The sequence below is a fragment of the Triturus cristatus genome, chromosome 2_1 (assembly GCF_964204655.1).
Source record: "Triturus cristatus chromosome 2_1, aTriCri1.1, whole genome shotgun sequence".
NCBI lineage: Eukaryota > Metazoa > Chordata > Amphibia > Caudata > Salamandridae > Triturus > Triturus cristatus.
Window position 1 is genome coordinate 460,661,595 of NC_140581.1, and position 20,826 is coordinate 460,682,420.

The following is a 20,826-nucleotide window of genomic DNA, read 5'->3' on the forward strand; positions in this document are numbered from 1 at the left end:
CTTGTCAAGCGCACATGCAGCCTTTTTCAGATGAAAACATATTTTTATTGGTAAAATTGTTTTCTGCATCAGGCTAAAGTGCACTGCTGTGCAAGCCTAGAGAGAGGAGACTAATGAAGTGCACACAACATGCCTTATCGGAGTGCAGGCTCGCAGCAGTAAAGCATCGTTAACACTGAACACGCTAGGAAAGAATACAAGTTTAGTACTGACAGCTCTCATGCCCCTCGAATAAATGAGTGACTAATACATGTAATCCACGCATATCCGACAGAAGAATAAATATAACTGCCCTCCTTACCATGTTCACTTATATATTGCAGACACCAAAAACAAAATGAGCATTATGTATGTAATCTAAAAACTAACATGATTTTAGCAAAGAGGCATATATATACATATATATGCATCTCCAGTCTACCAGCGAAATGGTGGTCAATGGCTGAACCCCAATATCCAGGAATAAAGTAATTCCTTTCTATCAATGTCATAGAATCCGTTCTTGTTGATAAGTACCCATTTCCTGACTGCCCATAGACATGCGTCTCTTCTTGTGAACTTTCATTTCAGAGATTCTTTTTAAATGAGGAACACAGTCAAGTTATAAACATAGAAATCAATCATATCAAGAGCTGAAAACCCGAATGAGGAAAAAGGCAAAACAAAACTTCCCGTGGCAATGCGCGTGTTAACACAGAATTGTGCTTGCAAGCCTCGCACTGTTCCTAGCTGCATCTCTAGAGCATCACTCGTACACTACACTCTGCTGAGTACAACCTGCTGTCCATTCACAAGCAACCCCTGTGTCCCCTCTGTTTCATTGTCATCACCAGAGAGTGTCCTTCTTGGTCCTAATAGTGTTATTCTCCTCCTTCCAGAAAACGAATACACTCTCAAGTCAGGGCTCCTGTCCCTCAAGACCCCACCAAATACACGTTGAAAGGCATTCCTCCACCGAGGGCCTGATTCACAAAGGTAAGCATGCGTATTTGGGAACGTTTTGAGTATTCACAAAACTTCTTTTTCATAGTAAGTTTACGAGTGGGAGACTCCATCGGGGAGCACTCTGCACATAAAAACATAGGCCTCTCCTACCTTTTATATGTGCGGAGATCTCCACCCTGGCTGCAGAGTCTCCGCGCTGGAAAACTTTCCACTGAAAGGCAGTTTTGTGAACACTGCATAGGCGTAAATTTGCACAAACGTTCAAGTTTACTATTGTGACTTAGGCCCTAAGTGTGTAAATATATATCTTTGTAAAGAGCCTCCTCACATGTTGCATTGTCCTGACCTCAGGTCTTATTTAGAGTTTGGTGGACGGATACTCCGGCAAAACATGACCGATGTCTTGTCCTGTACTACAAGTGCCATGGCTAAAAGGCCCGTGTAATAGGTGGTCGGGACATCCGCCGTGCTTGTGACAGACTATCCCGCTCACCAACCTCCAAATTAGACCTGAGGAGTTTTATTTAAAGTTGGGCGGTTCACTCAGCCCATGTGGGAAGCCCGCCCTATTTACTTGCTGCCGACAGAGAGATCTCTGGGCCTTCCATTGGCTCCGCCAAGACTCAGAGCTAACGCTGCCAGAAATGCTAGTCAATCATCCTCCCAATCTAGAGGAATCCTTTCATTGAAAGGGACTATGGGGTCATGACGTATTGCTTTTGCCAAAAAGTCATAGGCTGGCAGAGGAAAGGGGCAGCCCCCAAAATTGATGGCTTTAGAGGAATACGTTTCACAACAAAGAAAAATATTGTCCCCATGGACAACAAAGAAAAAAGTTAGTAAATACATTTGAACTTGCAGATTCTCACTTAAGCAAATGCACATTAGTGTCCCTTCCTTGTTTCTAAGCATCTGCTTTTTCCTAATCCATTCTGTTCATGCACCACATCTTTCACCTAGATGTTCTTTTCTCTTGGTGCCCTTGAGCTTCCCTTCAACAGATATGTTTTACTCTCTAGTCAGGTTTTTGACCTCAGATTGCCGAGAACTTTTTTTTCTTGGTTATACTCAAAATCGTGTTTGTCTTGTAGTTGATGTTTTTTTATTTTTCATATTAAGGGGTTTGTGCTGCTTGTTTTTGCATGTTTTCTAGTTTTCCACACAGTACAGTCAGACTTACACTGGTGTGTTCAAGTATCCAGAGTGGAATATTTTGCAGCTCACCTTCTTGGAATAAATAATGCACAATTGAATCTGCTAGAGTAGACTTCACCTAAACTAAAGGTCTGCTGTAACTCTACACTGATCAATTGAGTGCATTGTTGTGACTAGCGACTTGTACTAGCACTAGAATAATCCGTATTTCTGAGTGTTTGTGATCCAACAAATCCTCACACTTTTTGAGATTATGATCACGGCATTAGAGGAAAAGCTGTGTCGTTCTTACATTTTCTATGCTGCTGTGGAACAACACATGCCGCCTCTTCCAATCCTGTGTGTTCCGGCCTAAGTGCCTTTGAAAGAAGCTTGGAAAATGACTGAACATGGAGGCTGTGCTTATTATAAATCATGTAATTGTGATTGTTGGACCACTTTTGTTGGGAGGTGAGTGAAGGGTGGATAAGCCCAGGCATTAGCAGGGTGACCCCCGGTTGCAGGAATAATGGGGCCATGGGACCATTTTCCCTATCTAAGGTTTTTCCTGGGCTGGCTATAATGCCTGGCAGGCCGGGGAGGCAAAACCTCAGAAACGTACTGGGCCCTGGGAAGGGGAGTTTGGTGAGCTACCACCAGCTGCGAACTGGATAGCCCTACCACCACCACACTGCCATTCTTGGGTACCACATGCACATGGTGGATCTGGAAGATTCGTTTTGCCACCCCATCATCACGTGGCAAAGTCTTACGGATTATTTGAGAAGGTGGAGATTCTGTCATGTCATATCAATAACCTTCAGGTGTGTTGTAATTTGAGGCCTGGGGACAGATGGTAGATCTTTGGCCGAGAAAAACGTCTTTATGTCTTCGTCAAGATGTAAATCGGGCAAACTTACACTATGGGGAGAGGAAATGAGACATTTTAACAATATTTTTTGTTCTGTTTTGCTATTCATGAAAACAATGTTTTGCCAGGAAAAGACTTTACTTTCGCCAATTTCTTCTGTAAAAATGAGAAATATTGCTTTCACTACCTCACACCATTCCACTAGAATACTCTAGAATCTCCTGAGAAGCTCGAAGATTTGAGTTCCGTCACTGGCTGAATAATTCTGTGTCTCTGGAGTGATCCGCTAGACGGATCACATCATTCGAATCTCGCCCGGTGATAGGGCAGGTCCGGCAAATCTAAAATGGAAACGGTTTAATCCTTTCTTAGCACAGACCTACTGATGAACGTGGATATAAAAATCTTTTCCAAACTTTTAGCTACAAGGTTAGAGAATCTGCCACCAAATCAGATAGAACCTGATCAGTCAGGAATTATGAATGGAAGGCAAACTCTTGACAATGTTTGCTGATTGAAGCATCTACTCACACAAGCCAAAAGGAAAGCTATTTCAGTTGTCCTAATCTCACTGGGCTCAAAATACACAATTGATAGAGTCAGCTGAAGCGTTTTATAGGAAGGACTGGAAGAAAGATTGCAAAACTATGTGTGGCTAGTTACCCCCGCTCCTTGTATGATCCCCACAGTATTATTGTCAGAATATTGCCTGACATAAGTATTGTCTCCTAAATATTGCTTACAAAAATGTTGTCCGATTGCAAGTATTAAACGAAAAGAACGACTGGAAATAGGCTCAAGGCACATCTGCCTGCTATCAGTAGTGCTCTAAATTCAGAAAGTAAAAAAACAATGACTTCAAGTTGCTAAGGAGCAACAGCAACTAGGTACGTTTTCTGGAAACTGTTAGAATTGACTGTTCTGGTTGGCTAAGGTAGGCACTGAAGCCAGGCAGAAAACTATCACTCTAGTAAGGGTAACCAAGTTACACACCTAAGATAACCCATGCTCCCTCTCTTGGTAGCTTGGCAGAGAGCAGCCAGGCTTACCCCAGAGGCAATGTGTAAAGTATTGGTGTGCACGCACACACACACACACACACACACACACACACACACACACACACACACACACACACACACACACTCACACACTCACACACACACACACACACACACACACACACACACACACACACACACACACACACACACACACACGCGCACACGCACACATACACACACACACACACACACACACACACACACACAGTGACAACACTACAAAAGGACACCACACCTGTTTAGAAAAATAGCCAAGATTTATCTAACTAAAACAACACCAAAGTGACAAAAATCCAACATACACAAATCAAGATATTACGTTTAAAAGATTGAATCAAGTATAGCTTTCAGAAATCAAAAATTGCTCCAACTAGTGCAATTTTGGTAACGGTCGACTCCACAAAGACAGTCCAACCTTGATGACTGTGACAGTGGGTTACGAAGTCAGACAGGCCCCTGTACGGTACCTTGAAGGTGTCATAAAAACCAAATATGATGCAAATCACAGAAAAGGTGGGACGTCGAGGAGGCCGGTGCAACGTCGGTTCCTTACTGCCAGGCATAGGAGCTAATGCATCGGTTCCTTAGTGCTTCAGGGGAGGTGAGGCTGTGGTGGCAGGTGAGGTACCTCGGTTCCTACTGTAGAGCGGTGTTGATGCGGCATTGAAGATCAGGCCCAGAGACTTTAGCTCTGTGGCATCGATGCTGGAACACTGCCGTCGGTGAAGTCGGGGCTGCGGTGTAAATCAGGGCTGTGAGTCATGCTCTTCTAGAGAAGTGCCCTCAACTCCGGTGCAGGCAGCGCCCTCGATGACGACATCGGAGTCAATAAGTTGCTGTCATTGGCAACCGGGGCAGCGGTGCAAGTCGTGGCGGTGCGTCGTGCACTTCACGAATGCTGCCCTCAGCTCCAGGGCAGGCGCGGTCCGATGATGGCGTTGGGGCTGCTTTTCTTGGGTTAACGCACAAACCACTTGACTCCAATGGGCCAGGAAAACATTTGGCACCACTTGCCAATACAAGAACCTCAGCAGAAGAGTTCAAGTGCTATTAGCCAGAAGAGGTTAAGTCTTCGATGATCCTGGGACTTCTTATCAGGAGGCAAGCTCAACTCAAGCCCTTGGAGAACCTTGAAAGCAGGATTTAGAAAGCAAATTCCAGTCCTTTCATTCCCAAGACAGAAGCAGCAAAGCAGCAGGCCAACACATCAAATCAAATAGCAAAGTGGCAGTCCCTCCTGAAAGCTATCCAGCTCTTCTTCCTGGCAGAATGTCCTCTACCCAGAAGTGTTCTGAGTATATGGTGTCAGAGGTCCAGTACGTATACCCATTTCAGCTTTTGAAGTAGGCAAACTTCAAAGGAAAGGCATTGTTCTGCACAGAATCCTTTCTTTCCCTGCTGTGCCCCAGACAAACTACATGGGTTGGAGACTTTTGTGTGAGGACAGGCACAGGTATGTCAGTGTCAACTCGTCCCACCGCTTTAGCCCAGGATGGGCCATCAGGATATGCAGGGCGCACCTCAGCTCCCTTGGTGTTACATTCTAGAGTAAATGCACAAACAGCCAAACTGTCATCTTAACCCAGACATGTATTCAGAGGCAGGCTGAGGCACAGAATGGTTCAAGTAAGAAAATGCCAACTTTCTAAAAGTTGCATTTTCAGACTTGCAATTTAAAAGTCAACTTCACTTAAAGATGTGTTTTTTGAAATTGTGAGTCCAGAGACACCAACCTCCAATTTCCCATCAGCTCCCAATTGTCAGATACACTTGTAAGATGTCACAAGGCAGCTCCAATGCTAACCCATGGGAGGGATAGGCCTTGCTGTAGTGAAAAACGAAATTAGCAGAATTTAACTACCAGGACACATAAAACACAACAGTACATGTCCTACCTTGCACCCTGCCAATGGGGCTACCTTGAGCCTACCTTAGGGGTGCCTTACATGTAATAAAAGGGAAGATTTGGGCCTGGCAAGTGGGTGCACTTGCCAGGTTGACATGGAAATTTAGACTGAGCACAAAGACATTGCAGTGGCAGGTCTGGTCTGAGACATGTTTGCAGGGCCACTCAGGTTGGTGGCAAAATCAGTGCTGCTGGCCCACTAGTAGCATTGTATTTACAGGCCCTGGGCGCACATGGTGCACTGTACCAGGGACTTGCTAATAAATCAAATATGCCAATCATTGAGAAACCAAATACCATCACATTTTAGGGAGAGAGCATATGCACATTATCACTGGTTCGTAGTGGTTAAGTGTCCATAGTCCTAAAGTTAACAAAAGAAGGTCAGAAAATAGGAGGGAGAAGGCAAAAAAAGGTTTGGGATAACCCTTCAAAAAGGGCCAGGTCCAACAGAAACATTACAGATCTGAGTTGACCACTCATAGAACTGATCAAGGAATTGAAACACAGCAAAAATGCCTCAGCCTTTACATTAATCTTTCTAAATTGGAAATCTTAAAACTAATCCCAGAGGGGGTACAGCGAGGACAACTAAAGGGGTTCTCCTGATTTAATGAGAGTGAAGGGCCAGGTCCAACAGAAACATTACAGATCTGAGTTGACCACTCTTAGAACAGATCAAGGAATTGAAACACAACAAAAATGCCTCAGCCTTTACATTAATCTTTCTAAATTGGAAATCTTAAAACTAATCCCAGAGGGGGTACAGCGAGGACAACTAAAGGGGTTCTCCTGATTTAATGAGAGTGAAGAAGGGCAAAGTACATATACATGAACTTCGCCATTTCACTTCTCTTTTTGCTGTTAATGACGTCATGTTGAATGAAAATGTTAAAAATATGTATATCACTTTATATCGAACCAGCAAGACTAAAGTTGCACAGATGAATGTAATACCTAATTTTCCTCTGTTTACGGGCCCTACTGTGACTGTGCCAATGCAAAGAGATCACCACTGATCTCAAGGGTCTGCTCTAGGCCATTCCTATTCTCTCTAAACAACAAATCCCTTGCATATCATCTCCTCAATTAACTTCTACCACATTTTCTTATCTTTTCCCACCCTCCCCGCCTTCATCAAATCATTGTATTTCTGTTTACCTCACTGCTATGTGAAACTGCATGACCCTCAGATCTCTTGTGAAACTTCTATATAAATGCCATTACAATTACAATTACAATTACTTCTCCAAAGCAGAGTTCATTTATCTTTCCTCCTCTTCTGTATCCACTTCCCCACCTATTCATAACCAGTTTGCCCCTGACAATATCACTTTCTCTGCTAGAAACCTCTGGTTGCTCTTTCACCCTTCGATATGTACGGAAGTATTTATCATTGGCCTTGCTGCATGCTGTCAGGAACATACATATGAAAAATACACCTGTCTCCCGTTCCCCACTGCCAAGTCACTAGTTAATTCACTTCTTCTTGGCTCTTGGTTCTTGATCTTTGGCCTGCCTCAGTATTCCTGTTTTCTACTGGCCAAGGTCCTTAACTATGCCATAAGGACATTGTTCAACCTACCTAGGAACACACCAACCACTCATTTACTCGAAAAAACTGAATGGATCTCATCTAAAAATAAAGCCCTCTTCAAAACATTGAGAATTGTTTACTAAGCGCTCTAAGATACCTCTTAGGAATAGCTCATTAGCATATTAATTCAGTAAGTCACAACAGATATGAACAATTCTTGAACCAGAACCTGCTAGTCACACTCAAACTGCCCCATGTGGCATCCAGGTTCCAGTCTTTCTACCTTCCAGGCCTCCATCATTGAAGCTCAGTATTCTGGATATTCACGCAATAACTTCACTCAAAGATTTCAAAGCAATCCTAAAATGCCATCTCTTGCAATTGGATTACAAGAATAAATAATGGTGTATATTGTACCAACACTGTGAATAGATTTGCCACATCACCATACCATATATACCTGTCTTCTTGACTATCAGTGTCTTGCTGTAGTCTAATCAGAAAAAGCTTCACTAACCAAAACCTCAACCACCACTTCAGTTTATGTAATGCATTATATCCATCTAGCTATATACCACAATTGTATTTGTATAACAACAACATCCTGAGTAGAGATGCAAGGTTGCTTTGGGATCAATAAATGAAAACAATAATGATATAGATAAATAGATTCCTAGACAGGATTCAAGAGACATTAAATAAATTTTTATGAAGAGAAAGAAAAATCATATTGTCAAAAGAGTGCTGCTGTCCCCTGAGTTCAAAGGAGGTTTGGGGCTCCCACAGCAGTATAAAAAACATAATTAGGTAGAACTTTACCCAGTGGTGGAATTATATCAAATTATATCAACTAAGATATGGGACCATATGGATCTGGTTGTGACAAGTAGAACCATAATGTGTCTGAGCAAGTAAGGCAGTCCCAGGAATATATATCTGGCACTGCATGTTTTGTTTCCTCACCACATCCATCCATACACCTGACTACAGAGTTCTTATGGGCCGGCCAACAGGCATGCTCATTATTGAGAGGGTGAATGGAGGTGTTGCAAAACATCACACTTATCAAATGAGAAAGATAAAAGCATCTGAGACCTACAAAAAAGAGTTCAGAGCGGGACTGCATGGTGTTTCCAGGTAAGACATTGGGTCATGCATCTCAAGATCAAGTAAAGAGCAATGATAGATCGCATTGACTTAAAAAACTGATCCAGGCTTCTAGGGGCTTGAAGATGCTGACTTAAAAAATATAAAAAGTTCTGAATGATGGTAATTGATGGAGGCCATGGAGGTATATGCATCAGTCTTATTTAGTATAAAATCATCAATAGCTACTAACCACTGGACATAAAGAGAAGAATCACATACATTATTGAGAGACATACAATTCAAAATATTTATGTATAATCACAAACAAATAAGCTTCCTATTTGCAGAACAGAATGGCAGTTGCTTGAGCAGAAGTGATGGAAGGGCAGATGGCCTAGATCAGTAATTTGTAAGCTTTTGACTTCATTTTTAGAGTCTGGGGCTCCCACTTAGACGTTGCAGAAAGCCTGGGATCCTGGGCTAAGAACTTTCAATTATTTGAACAGCAAACCAATACACAAAATACAGAAATAAGCATACATAAAACAAATACACAAGTGATTAAATATTTTATTTAATTCATAAGCAAATTAAATTAGTATTTTTAGGTTGAGCGTTTGAGACCTCTTGTATATACTTTAGTATATGTGTATGTACTTTGTCACCCCAGGGACTTACCTGCTTCCGCTTAGGGACTTTATTTTCTGTTCAACTGCCTCTATTTAACTGTCTTGATAGAAAGCGACCAGTAGAGGTCCGTAAAATACCAGAATTGCTTTCTGTTTGTTCATTTGCCTCTATTTAACTGTCTTGATAGAAAATGACCAGTAGAGGTCAGTAAAATACCAGAATTGCTTTCTGCTGAGGGACGTTCTCTTTTTTATTTTTCTGGCACCTGCCTCTATTTAACATTCTTGATAGAAAACAACCAGCAGAGGTCAGTAAAGTACCAGAATCACTTTAGCATTCTCTAGATTCCAGTCCATAGGAATTGTCTCCCACGAGCACCCGTAGACAATAATATTTTTTTCAAATCTTGTGTTTTCAGTGATATGACCACCAAAGGTCCTGATTTCATTTTAAAAACAGGGCTTTGGACTATACCATTTCCAGCTGAAAGGCAATATTTCTCTCCATGTGTTCCCATACCTGGTGTGTCACACAGTTTGGTGCTTACCTTCCCTCCATGTCAAAGAGCAATAGATGTTTCATCACCGAGGCTAATGTGCTGCATAGCTAAATACATATAAGGTCCCAAAGGCGAGACCGAATGCATTGCAAATGCGTGCTAATAGAAAGGTTGGAGCGTTTTTTTCATTCTATTGAGGCCACTCATCATCCATACTATATTCTGTTTGATGCACTTGCGGTGCTCCCAAGTGTCAATTTGAGGACACTAACTTCATTTTCTGCCTCCAGTTTCAAATTCCTTCACATTTACAGAACATTTTCAATTTTTCAATTGTATATTTTATTTTTATACATTTTTCTAAGCAGTCACGGGCCCCCTGAGTGGGCTTTGCAGACCCCCAGTGTTACCTGGACCACAGGTTAAGAATCACTTTCCTATATGATTGTGCAGTTGAATATGAAGCAGAAGAATCCCATGGTATCGGAATATCATAGATAGAATATTGAGGGACAAATTATCGAAAGGTATGTGCATCTCGAGGAAGTATAGATTTACTATTCTTAACTCCAGATCGATGAACCCGGAAGATATATATAATATTATCATCAATGTACATAAATGAGGAGTACATTCTAGAAAATCCCTTCTTTTATAATATTTTGGGCTCGATATTCTGGTAATGATAGTTTTTTGACAGCAACATTCCAATCCCGATATTTCGGGGGCGCACCAGCCTACAAGTATGACAGACAGTGGAAGAAAGCAGCTCCACCAATAACGTTACCCTCGCTTTACAGAACATGAAACATTTTAGCTTCAGATTCACTGACACAATCTGTTTACAACACTATACACAGGAAAATGCTGCCTGTATCTGAATACTCATCCCTTGAGGCCCGTGCCACTCGTATTACCACTAAAGTATGGCTGTGGATAGGAATAGTAGGTAGTATGAAATGTGGGGGGGGGGAGTGCGAAGCACTCAAATAAATTAGGATGAAAAGACGCATATGTGTTTTTATTTTGTCTCTTAGATATGCAAAAAATCTATAAAACAATTCACAAACAAAAGATAATGGCCTTGGGAGTGCTAAGGTTGAACTACTTGCTGCCTTGCTTAACACCTGAGACCTATCCTTGAGCATCTTTGTACTTGCTACTAATCTTCACTGATAAGTGTCAGTGGCGGCTGCCTCGGAACGGGGGTGGTGAGGAAGGGTGGAAGAAAAAGAAGTTAAATAAACTTACCTTAGGCTGCCTCCACCGCTCTTCCGTCCTCACTTGACACTGCAGCAGGAACACAAGCACCCATACTCCCAGAGCCTCCCAGCATGCACCGTCGTGATTGGTCTGAGCGGCCTGTTTGGCTGATCAGGCAGTGCCTCGGAGCCTGGGCATGTTTTCCACCGGGCTGTGCAACACATCCAGGTGGAGAACATGCTAAGTGAGCATGCCTGTTGGCCGGCCCAAGAGGGCGAACCACTTCGCACTCTGGAGAGCTCAGTCCAGCCCCGTTCGACCTGACATGGCTCTGAGTCCCGCAAGGAAAAAAAAATGGTAATGTCTTATTATCATTTCCTTTTAATTTTTTTGCACTGCTCAAAGAGCAGGGGGGCAACGCTTCTCTGCCTAGTGGTGTAGCCGCCACTGATAACTGTCCACCCAAGTGGTAATTATTAAAGGCTTTTCGTCGTGTTACATGCGTTTTTTGCTGGCACACAGATAAGTTGTTCTGGCCAAAGACTTTTCGTTTGAAGCAGACACATTGTATTTTTCATTTACCACTGGTGTGACCCAAAGAGCTCTGAAGCAATTTTTCTTTTTTTCTGCAAACCTGGTTTGCACCCATGGTTGGCATAGTGTAATTTTATTGGATTACCTATTAGGGAGAAACTGTGTGCTGTGAATATAGGTGAGAGGTGTACTCTAGTATTGTTGCGTTGGACTTGTTGTTGTCAGTACCACAAATTTATGTGGTTTTGCTTATAAACAGTTGAGGCCTGATTACGAGTCTGGCGGTCATAAAACCACCAGACTCACAGTGGCGGTGGTCCATCCGCTGAAATACAACTTCAAAAGTAATTGCGGTGGAGGACCACCAGCTGTGCCAAGGAGCAGTTGTTCCCTGGCAGTGGCGGAGCTGCGCCACGATGTAACATGCTGAGTGGAACTGGGGCAGTCCCGCTCAGCATATTTGAGTTCCGCAACAGCCAGCCATTTCATGGCAGGAGCCCCACCATGAAAAGGCTGTCGGTGGAGGAACAAAGGAGGCCCTGGAGGGCCCCACCCCACCAGAGAGATACATTCTGGGGAGCACAACATGTGACCCCTGTCTGTATTACCCCAAAGTTCCAGCATGGCATGGACATAATTGTCCATGCTCTGCTGGAACTTTTTTGCCGTTCCCATTGCGGTGTCTGTTTTCCAGGCACCACCATGTGAAAGGTGAAGGACCATTCGACTCACATGAGTTCAACTCATAATAAGGCGGGCGGTCCTTGTGTGGCTTTGCCGCAGCTTTGCCGCAGCTTTGTCGGTGGAGAGGGCTATAGCATCTATGGCTGTTTCTTTGGGCACTTGATTAGAAGATATCTTAAATGCAGCAGATTGGCCCTCTGATTCTACTATTAAGAGGTTCTATTTCAAACCATTTTCAGATATTACTTCATTGTTAATAAATAAACTCTAAATGGAAAAGTGTAATTCTATGAAGGACTGGGAGGTGAGGATTAACCCCCAACTTATCAAAGGTTTTGATCTTCCAAACCTGAAATATTTGAAGTTTTGGTTTTTATTCTTCAGCAGTAAGTAAACATTTAGAATATGTATTTGATTAGATGTATTTTTCAAAGTAATATTTAATGTTATAGTTTTCAAATTGTTCTTTGAAACCATATTTTATGTGATTCCTTTTTATGTAAAGATTCAGCGATATTCAAATGTTCTATTTGGACTTAATGTTGCGTACATTATCATACTACCTTTCCTTAGTTCCTTATTTTTCATTTCAAGGATTGATTTGAATGCCGAAATAGGCATGAAAACTAATGAAGGAATATATGGACTGTGTTACATGATTGGTTGAAAGTTTTCTTCCTTTCCCACTGTCCTTTGGGAAATGTAGTTTGTTTATTGTTGAAGTCTTATTGGCTGCTGGACAAATAAATGAAGAAAGGATAGCATAATCCTCACCTCCGACCTTGACAAGGAATTCCAGACGATATAAAAGATTTATAATTTGACTTTGAAGGGAGCTTCAGAGCTTTGCTGACTGTATCGAAAAAGAGGTCCCAGCCATGCTGTCCTTTCCAAATCTGAGAACGGTCAAAATTGGTTCTGTTTTTGATCTGCACCATAAATAGCACGACAACACATTGGGCCTAATAGGATATCTGTCTGCCCACAAGAGAAAGTAATTGGCGGATGTATGAGGAATCTAGTGAGAGCATTTTGGATCTGCTGTATAGGTGTGAAAATACCAGAGTGTACTCGCTTGGACCATTTGAAGACACAAAACAATACTTACTGAGTAACAAATACGGACCTAAATGAAATGGAAACAACACTAGTTCATGTTGTCTGAATCCGGGGATTTATACCTGACATATAAAGTTTTCGGAAACCGGGATGGAATTAAGACCGGCGTAAAGAAAGTTAAACTCAACAAAGGAAGCAACCCTGAGGACGTCGCAGGCATACACCTTTGGCGACGAAACACATGTTGGCTAAAGACCAGAGTCCTAAGAACAGATTAAAAGAACACAAGAATAACAAGAATTTCTGAAATTATGTTATTTATTTCTACTACATGAATACGATTCTGTATGATGATATTAGTGTGTGTTGGAGGATCAAAAAATTGACAATATTGTTGACTTCGGTCACTGAATTAGGGGCATGGGAGCACCGCAAAGGAGTAGGGAACAATAATATCTATGTGTACAGATCTTTGAGCGCCATACACCTTCAACAAATTTCACCCTCTTTAGCTTTTGCTGTATAGGTGTAGGAGAAAAGCGGAAGACACAATATGTATTTGTTTGGCATAGTCTAGACAAAAGAGTGCCAGAACAATGATCAGCTGGACTCAGCAAAATAAACCCAGGAAAGGGAAGATGTACCTCAAGACCCTCCGGGTGTAAGAAGGAGAATTTAGTTAACAAGATTACCTGAGGTATTTTAGAAAGATCATTATTTTTGATCACTCCAAGTTGTGGACATTTCTTGGGGTTAAGGTGTTTTCCTTTCGAAGCACTGGGTTTCAGTTAGAGTTAGGGCATCCATTAATATACAGCGAGTAGTCAAGACACCATGATTTATGCATTTAGCTCTGTAGCTGTCCTAATGTCAGGGTGACCTGGCTGTGATCACCATTGATGTAGCTGGAGAGGATGAAGGTTTTGATGATGCCCATGAAAGGGATCAAGAATGTATTGACAAATAGGAGTGCCATAGTAAAGCCCCGAGGGATGGCTGCTTCAATGTTCAAGGGCGGTGGCTGGAAGGTGGGAGCATTAATATTATGTGTCTCATTGCAAAATACAAGCAGGGCAGACTGAAGTTGAAGAGCAGCCCATTTCATCTTGATATTTGCGTCCCTCCTGCCCATTGCTGGGTCAAGATGTCAATGGCAGTATTTCAGTTTGCAAAAAAAACACTGACCAACTATAACATAATTTTTAAAGCAATAAAGACATAAAACACATGATAACATATACATTAACTCTATGCACAGTTTTAGCATCTCAGTGGAGGACACAGAATATTCTGAAAGCTGACAGCATGTCTGTAAACAGAGCTGAAGGCTCCAAGCTCTTTTAGTCTCTGAGATGGGGCCTCAAGGGAGCTTGGTCTCTTTAATTTTAAAGGGATGAAATGCCCTGATGCTGTCCCTGAGTGCAAGGAGCTCCAGTCCAAAATGGTCCCTCTTAATATGAGTTCACACAGTTTGTGTAGTGAGGATGTATGGTGAAGGCCACAGAGACCAGGCAGACAGATGAAAGAAGACTGAGGTTCTAATGGCTTCAATTATCTGGTTCAGAGGCCCAAAGGCCATTTTTCCTTAGTGCATGATATCCAGAAGCCTGAAAGTGTTCTTCGGATATGAATTTACCATGAAAAAATGAAAAGACGAAAGGCGTTTGGCAAAACAAGAACAAATTGGTTTAATTAAACACAGCGCCAGGGAGAGCATTGACAGAGTCATGTCTGAAGACAGTCTTAAGGTACAGAAGCTTTGGCCTATCATATATACAGTTCATGAGGTAAAATAAAGCGATGTCACATTCTTAGAGAGCATGTGTGTCTGAGCCTCGTCATAAATCATGAATACAAGCATCTGATAAGGGGGACCCAGGTGGCTCTCGACCTCGGGGAGAGCTAGTGAGGGCCAGTGTGTATGTGTCCAGATGTCCGGCATGGGGAACGCGTGATCACAATGTGTAGTGTGCATGCTGTGTCCTGATTGGCTAAGCACTACTAACTACATATGGTATCTAACTTTGTGGTATTTTGGGAAGGTGTGCCTTTGGCCAAGCAAGTTTTATTGGGGCCAGTTTCCTCAGACCTGTTTGTGGAGTAACTGCCTATCTTTGGGATCGATCAGGGTTTTCCCTGATTGTGCTTTTGTCTTCGGGTTGAGTGTAACCCCACCTGTGACCTATCAATCGGTAGGCCTGGGTTTGGGTCGCAGGGCCTGTCGGAAAACATATCTCTGACTCTGGGTTGAAGGGGAAGTCATCTTGGGTGAATTCCACAGCAACAATAAGAGTTCATTATTGTGTGTACATACAACATGGTGGTCATTGAAATCATGTTTAACGACATTCTCATTATTATACGTACAGTTGTCATACCGTAGATAATATTGCTTTCACTGCTATTTAAATTATTATGCGTGCATAGTTTATGTTGTACATTGCCATTGCATTTATTGGTATTGCCTTTGTTGTGCACCTAAATATCATGGTGTTCATTGACATTGCATTCACTGATATTAATATTAGGATGGATAGATTGGGAAAGGTACAGCTTGGGGTGGGTAGTGCCTGACATAGACCAGAAAAGGTCCTTGACAATATTTAGTGGGAAAAGGTCTAAGATTCTTCAATGTGTTTGTTGTGTTGTTTTCATTTGTAGACATCTTTATACACTTGACTATTGCAGAGTCAGCACCCAAGTGGCGATCATTTTACGCTTTTACTGGAGGGGGTCTTCGAACAAGTCAAGTCAAGTCTTGGCTTAAGCTCAAACCCTCTCCTTTGTTGCTACAATTGGACACATAGGAATCTAAATTAACTTCGACCCAGTCCTGCACTGGCTCACTACTATCTGCATATACTAACTCTGTTCATCACTTAGTAGACACAGAGGGAGGAGGTGCTCGTTTGCACAATGAAGTGGGGCCAACTGTGGAGATACATATGTGTGGAGAGCTGGTCTGCAACTCTTTAGGTTGGAACAGTGTTAGCTTAACTTGACAGGAGACCAGGCCATCTGTTGTTTTCACTATTGTCACCAGTGACAGCCAGACAAATTTAGGCCACATCAGTGCACCTGTCCCATCCTCTAAGCTGATAAAGGGCCTCACAGGTTTTGATCCCATGCCGAATACATTTGTTGTTAATCTGCCACCTGCTGCTTGTCCTTATGTGACAGTACTCATTGGAGTTCCTCCTTTAAATAGGAATCAATCAGAAACCTAAGAGGAATTATATAATAAATCACTACCCTGGATAGAGCGACACAGAGGGTTTCCGTTGACCAATGTCAATGATATTCTAATGGTTCGTAGATGTGCCTGGATTTGTCCCGATCAGAGTGACCCTAGCAGTGACTGCATCAACATGAATTTCAGATTTCTATTCCTAGTGCATAATTTATTGTTTGGCTCTTGTCTGCTTACTGATCCGAGGAGTGATGTCACTTTGGTACCATTGTGTTTTTTATAAATCCACAGCAGCTCCTTCTCTGAGTAGACCTGGCCTCATAGGTCCTTCCTTCTCTCAATCAAGCATTATTAGCAATCCCGGTACCCTTCCTCTTCCCATCAAACTGCCCCCAGTCTTGTCGCAATACCAATTGGGGCTCCCTCTCATGGCCTAATAGTCACTACATGAAGGGTCACTCCGCTTTTTCACATCACTACAGTAAACAGATTTGATATCCTTGCAGATATTGATTGACTTTTGCCTAGGGTAAATTCAACCACTGTTTTTTGTAATGAGGAGTTACTTGACCCCACTATAGAAGAAGCTGTTGGGCATAAGGCTGTGCGTAGCTATTCTATTTTGAGTTTGAACATCGCAGGGCTTAGAGGGAAAGTAGATAAACCAGACTGGAAGACCTTTAATAATAAATATGATATTATTGCCCTACAGGAGACCTGGGCTTCTATTCCCATTGTTCTTGATGGTTATGCTTGTTATTCCTATGAAGATTTATCTTCCCCTCAGGGGAGAGATATAGGAAATATTGCAATCTGGGTCCAGGTTATTTAATGCGTTGATGTAAACCCAATCGACTCAAGGTCCGCAGCTTTCCAAGTACTAAAGGTCCAGGATAAATTCTCCCATTTTTCTTTTCACATAATTAAGTTTTATAACAATGGTTTTATTAATCCTTCTTTTACACTTTTTGCACAGTTAACTTCCTATCTAGTTTAAAAATTCCCAAGGATGTGATCGCAGCCCAACCACCGTTTATTTTGTATCAGGACTTTAACACTAAAATAGTTGGGGGTGGCCTTCTGAGGGTAGATCCCTAGGGGAAAACAACGATGCAAGGGGACTTCAGTTAGCAAAATACCTAGCCACACATGACCGTGTTGATATTAAGGGTGGGCAGAGTTTGTGAAGTTTCACTACGTGGAATTCCATGGGGTTGCATAAAAACTCAGTGGAATTCCACTCCGCCCTACTTCATTCTGCTAGAAGGAGCATTCACTGCTGCAGGCTCTACCTGTCCCTCCGCAGACCTAAGGAACTCAAGTCTCTTTTCAGACAAGGCTTTCTAACACACTTTTGTGAAAAGCTGGATTGTATTTCTGTGACTTGGGGTCTTTATTTGTAAGAAGAATCATCCCAGCCTCGGTTGACGTTTTTTTTCCCACCAAACAATGGTGAGCATTTATAAACTGTTCTTAATTTCTATGTGCTATTTCAGATATTTTAAAAATGTACCAAAGATATTTAATGATGGATGTTTTATATGTCACAGAGTCTTTTCTATGCCTTATCACGGGTGCCTTAAAAATTTCCCAGCGACCCTAGTATTCTTGGTTAAATCTGCTTGTCTAACCTTCTTTACAGGAAGAGCCCCAGAGATGGAAAGGACATTATGATCCCCCCATTCCATCTGCACAACCTCCCCTTTAAAAAAGCAAGGTTGATTCCTAGTAATAAAGATATAGTTAATGGTCAAATGCCGGCCATGCCCCCTAATAGTAGGTGGTAAAAGCTTATCTGTCATTAGGTAATCAAGTATATCAACTAGGGGTGGGCGGTAAACTGAGCTCCGCCAGTGGTGTTTGCAGAGCTTTGTCAACTCTGCGCTCCGCTGGAAGCGCAGAGTAGGCCCAAAAAACTCGGATGCTGCCGCATGGCAGAGTTTTCCCCCGCCGCCCACTCAAAGGTTAGTTCAATACGGTCTTAGTCATTATCATTAAGTGCTTGCCGGGGGTTTAACAACGGTCAATCTTTTTTTCAGTTGCGCTTGTTATCCCATTAGCATCTCGCTAGAGCAGAATGTCTGTAGCCCTACTTAAACAAAGTGCGAGTTTGAAAGTGATTCTGAGAACACCAAGCAGAAACTGGACAGGGCCACCGTCTCTGAGGCAGGGGTGGCCTTGTCCTTGTCACAATGGCGTCCAATGGCTTCAATGACCTGAAGGATGAGGTCACTTTGCATCTGCATGGACTTTTTCTGGGACCCAGTGTCTATGGAGTACGGGCACAACTTCTGCCGCTCCTTCGTGGAGGTCTGCGAGGAAGACCCTGGCGGCTGCTTCCCCTGCCACCAGTGCAGGGCGGGGAACCCTTTTTAAAAATGGGTACTATCGTGGCCAATTTCCATGACTGGGGGATAGACGAGTTTAGTGAGTTGTTAAAAACATAAGCAATCAAGGGGCCCCAAAGATCAATATTGCTCTTTATTAAGTCAATAGGGGTCCCGTCTGGGCATGGCGCCTTACCACCAATGCTCTCTTTAACAGCAGATTCAACTTCTAGCAAAGATACTATAACTGGGGGGCATTGCGTAGTTTGAAGCATAAGAAATCCGTTGCCTCCTCTGCTTCATCTAAATGGTAAATGGTGCACCCAATCAAAGCCCAAGATGTTGCATTGCTGCAGGGAGTTAAAAGGACTGATCTTAATCTAATTCTGTTAACAGAATCCCAAAAGAGTTTACTGCTGCCGCCGACCGCAGCTAACTCCAAAATTTCCCAATCCTGCTTATACAGGGCCTCCTTCCATTCTTTAAGATTGTAGATGTAGTGGGCAAGCTGTACTTCTAACAGTACTCTCGGAGAAGCAGATAAGGCTACCCATTTTTAAAAAGGTTGACAGGATCTCTACAAAGTGCTATAGACCCATTTCTTTACCAGACAGCACAGTTAAAATTATTGGTAGGGTCATTCACAATGACGTGGCCAATTGGGTCTAGGAGCAGAACATCCTATCCATGCTCCAATTTGGGGATCGAACAGTGCCTGAGTTTATGTTTAATAAAAAATAAGTACACCTTAGCCAAACGTTGTCCTCTTTATTTGGCCTTTATGGACCTCTCAACAGCATTTGACTCTGTTAATAGAACTAAATTGTGGTTAAAGCATCTGGACATGGGGAAAAGTGCAATTGGTGAATTTTCTGTTTAATCTGCATTCGGACTTAGTTGCCCACGTACACCTTAACCCAAATGGTGACATGTCCTCATAATTTAACCTTAAGCTTGGTGTGCACCAGGGCTGCATTTTGGCTCCTATGTTGTTCATCTAATACATTAATGATCTAGGCCCTTACCGGACCTCTTTTCAGGTATACACCCCTAGAGAGGCAGATACTCAGGTGCCCGCACTTTTATATGCGTACTATGCGTTGCTATTGGCTTGCACCCCTAAAGCCTTACGCGTGCTGGTGGACCACTCTGTCCAGTTTATGGACATTTTAGATCTAGTTGCCAATTATGGTAAATCCCATATTATGGATTGCAGGCCACAAAGAATTGAAACCCGCAGATTGCCAATAAAGGGGCAGTTCCTGTCTAGTGTGAAGAATTTTACTTACTTGGGAGTTACTTTTAGTTCATCATGTTCATGGCGGCCACAATTGGCCAGTTCTAGTCTTAAACTCAGTAGATCAGTTGGAGCCATTTTAAATCTTTTTAGGACAATGAAAAAGGGCAGGTCATGGTGGAGCTCCCGGAGTTTCACTTCGTGCAATTCCGCAGAGTTGCTGAAGAACTCTGCCAAATTCCGCAGAGTTCAATGAGTATACAGAATACAACAGTATTCAATTTTAGTGACTGGCAACCCAATTCTAAAGTGCGAAGACACTGTGATATCCCAGTTCTCCCCTTTAACAATTGTGCATGGTCACTCACAACAAAAGTATCACTAAAACAGATTTGACATATGAGCTCACCTCTGATTACAGCCTCTCGAACTCCTGAAAGCCCTGCACCCTCAGGCATAGAATGCTTCCCGCAGGCGGCGCAGCACTTCTCCAGTATCAGAGAGTAGACTGTGTGGGCTGGTTGATTCTCTTTTCATGGCGGACTCTGATGTCTGACTCAATAGTATGCAGGTCCAACTCCTGTTGTGCTGCACTATCCATGCATTCACACTTTGCAAGCAATAAAGCCTCCACACACACGCCACACTCACAATTCCAGAGTGGATAAACTATTTGGAACTATAACTCCCCGCATTCTTTGTACTGGTGACATCATCATTGGGTGCCCACTGACACTGAGTACTGCTTTTCCTCACCAATTTGGGAAGGACAATGTGGAAAGTTTTGCTCTGTAATGTTTAGCAAATCATTATGGCAAGGGCAGACAGCTCACAAAAATGGCACGTGCTGGTAAACTCCACCCCGGCGGTGGTCCACTGAGTTTTATTTGCCAAACCCTGCATTCAAAGTGGAGCGC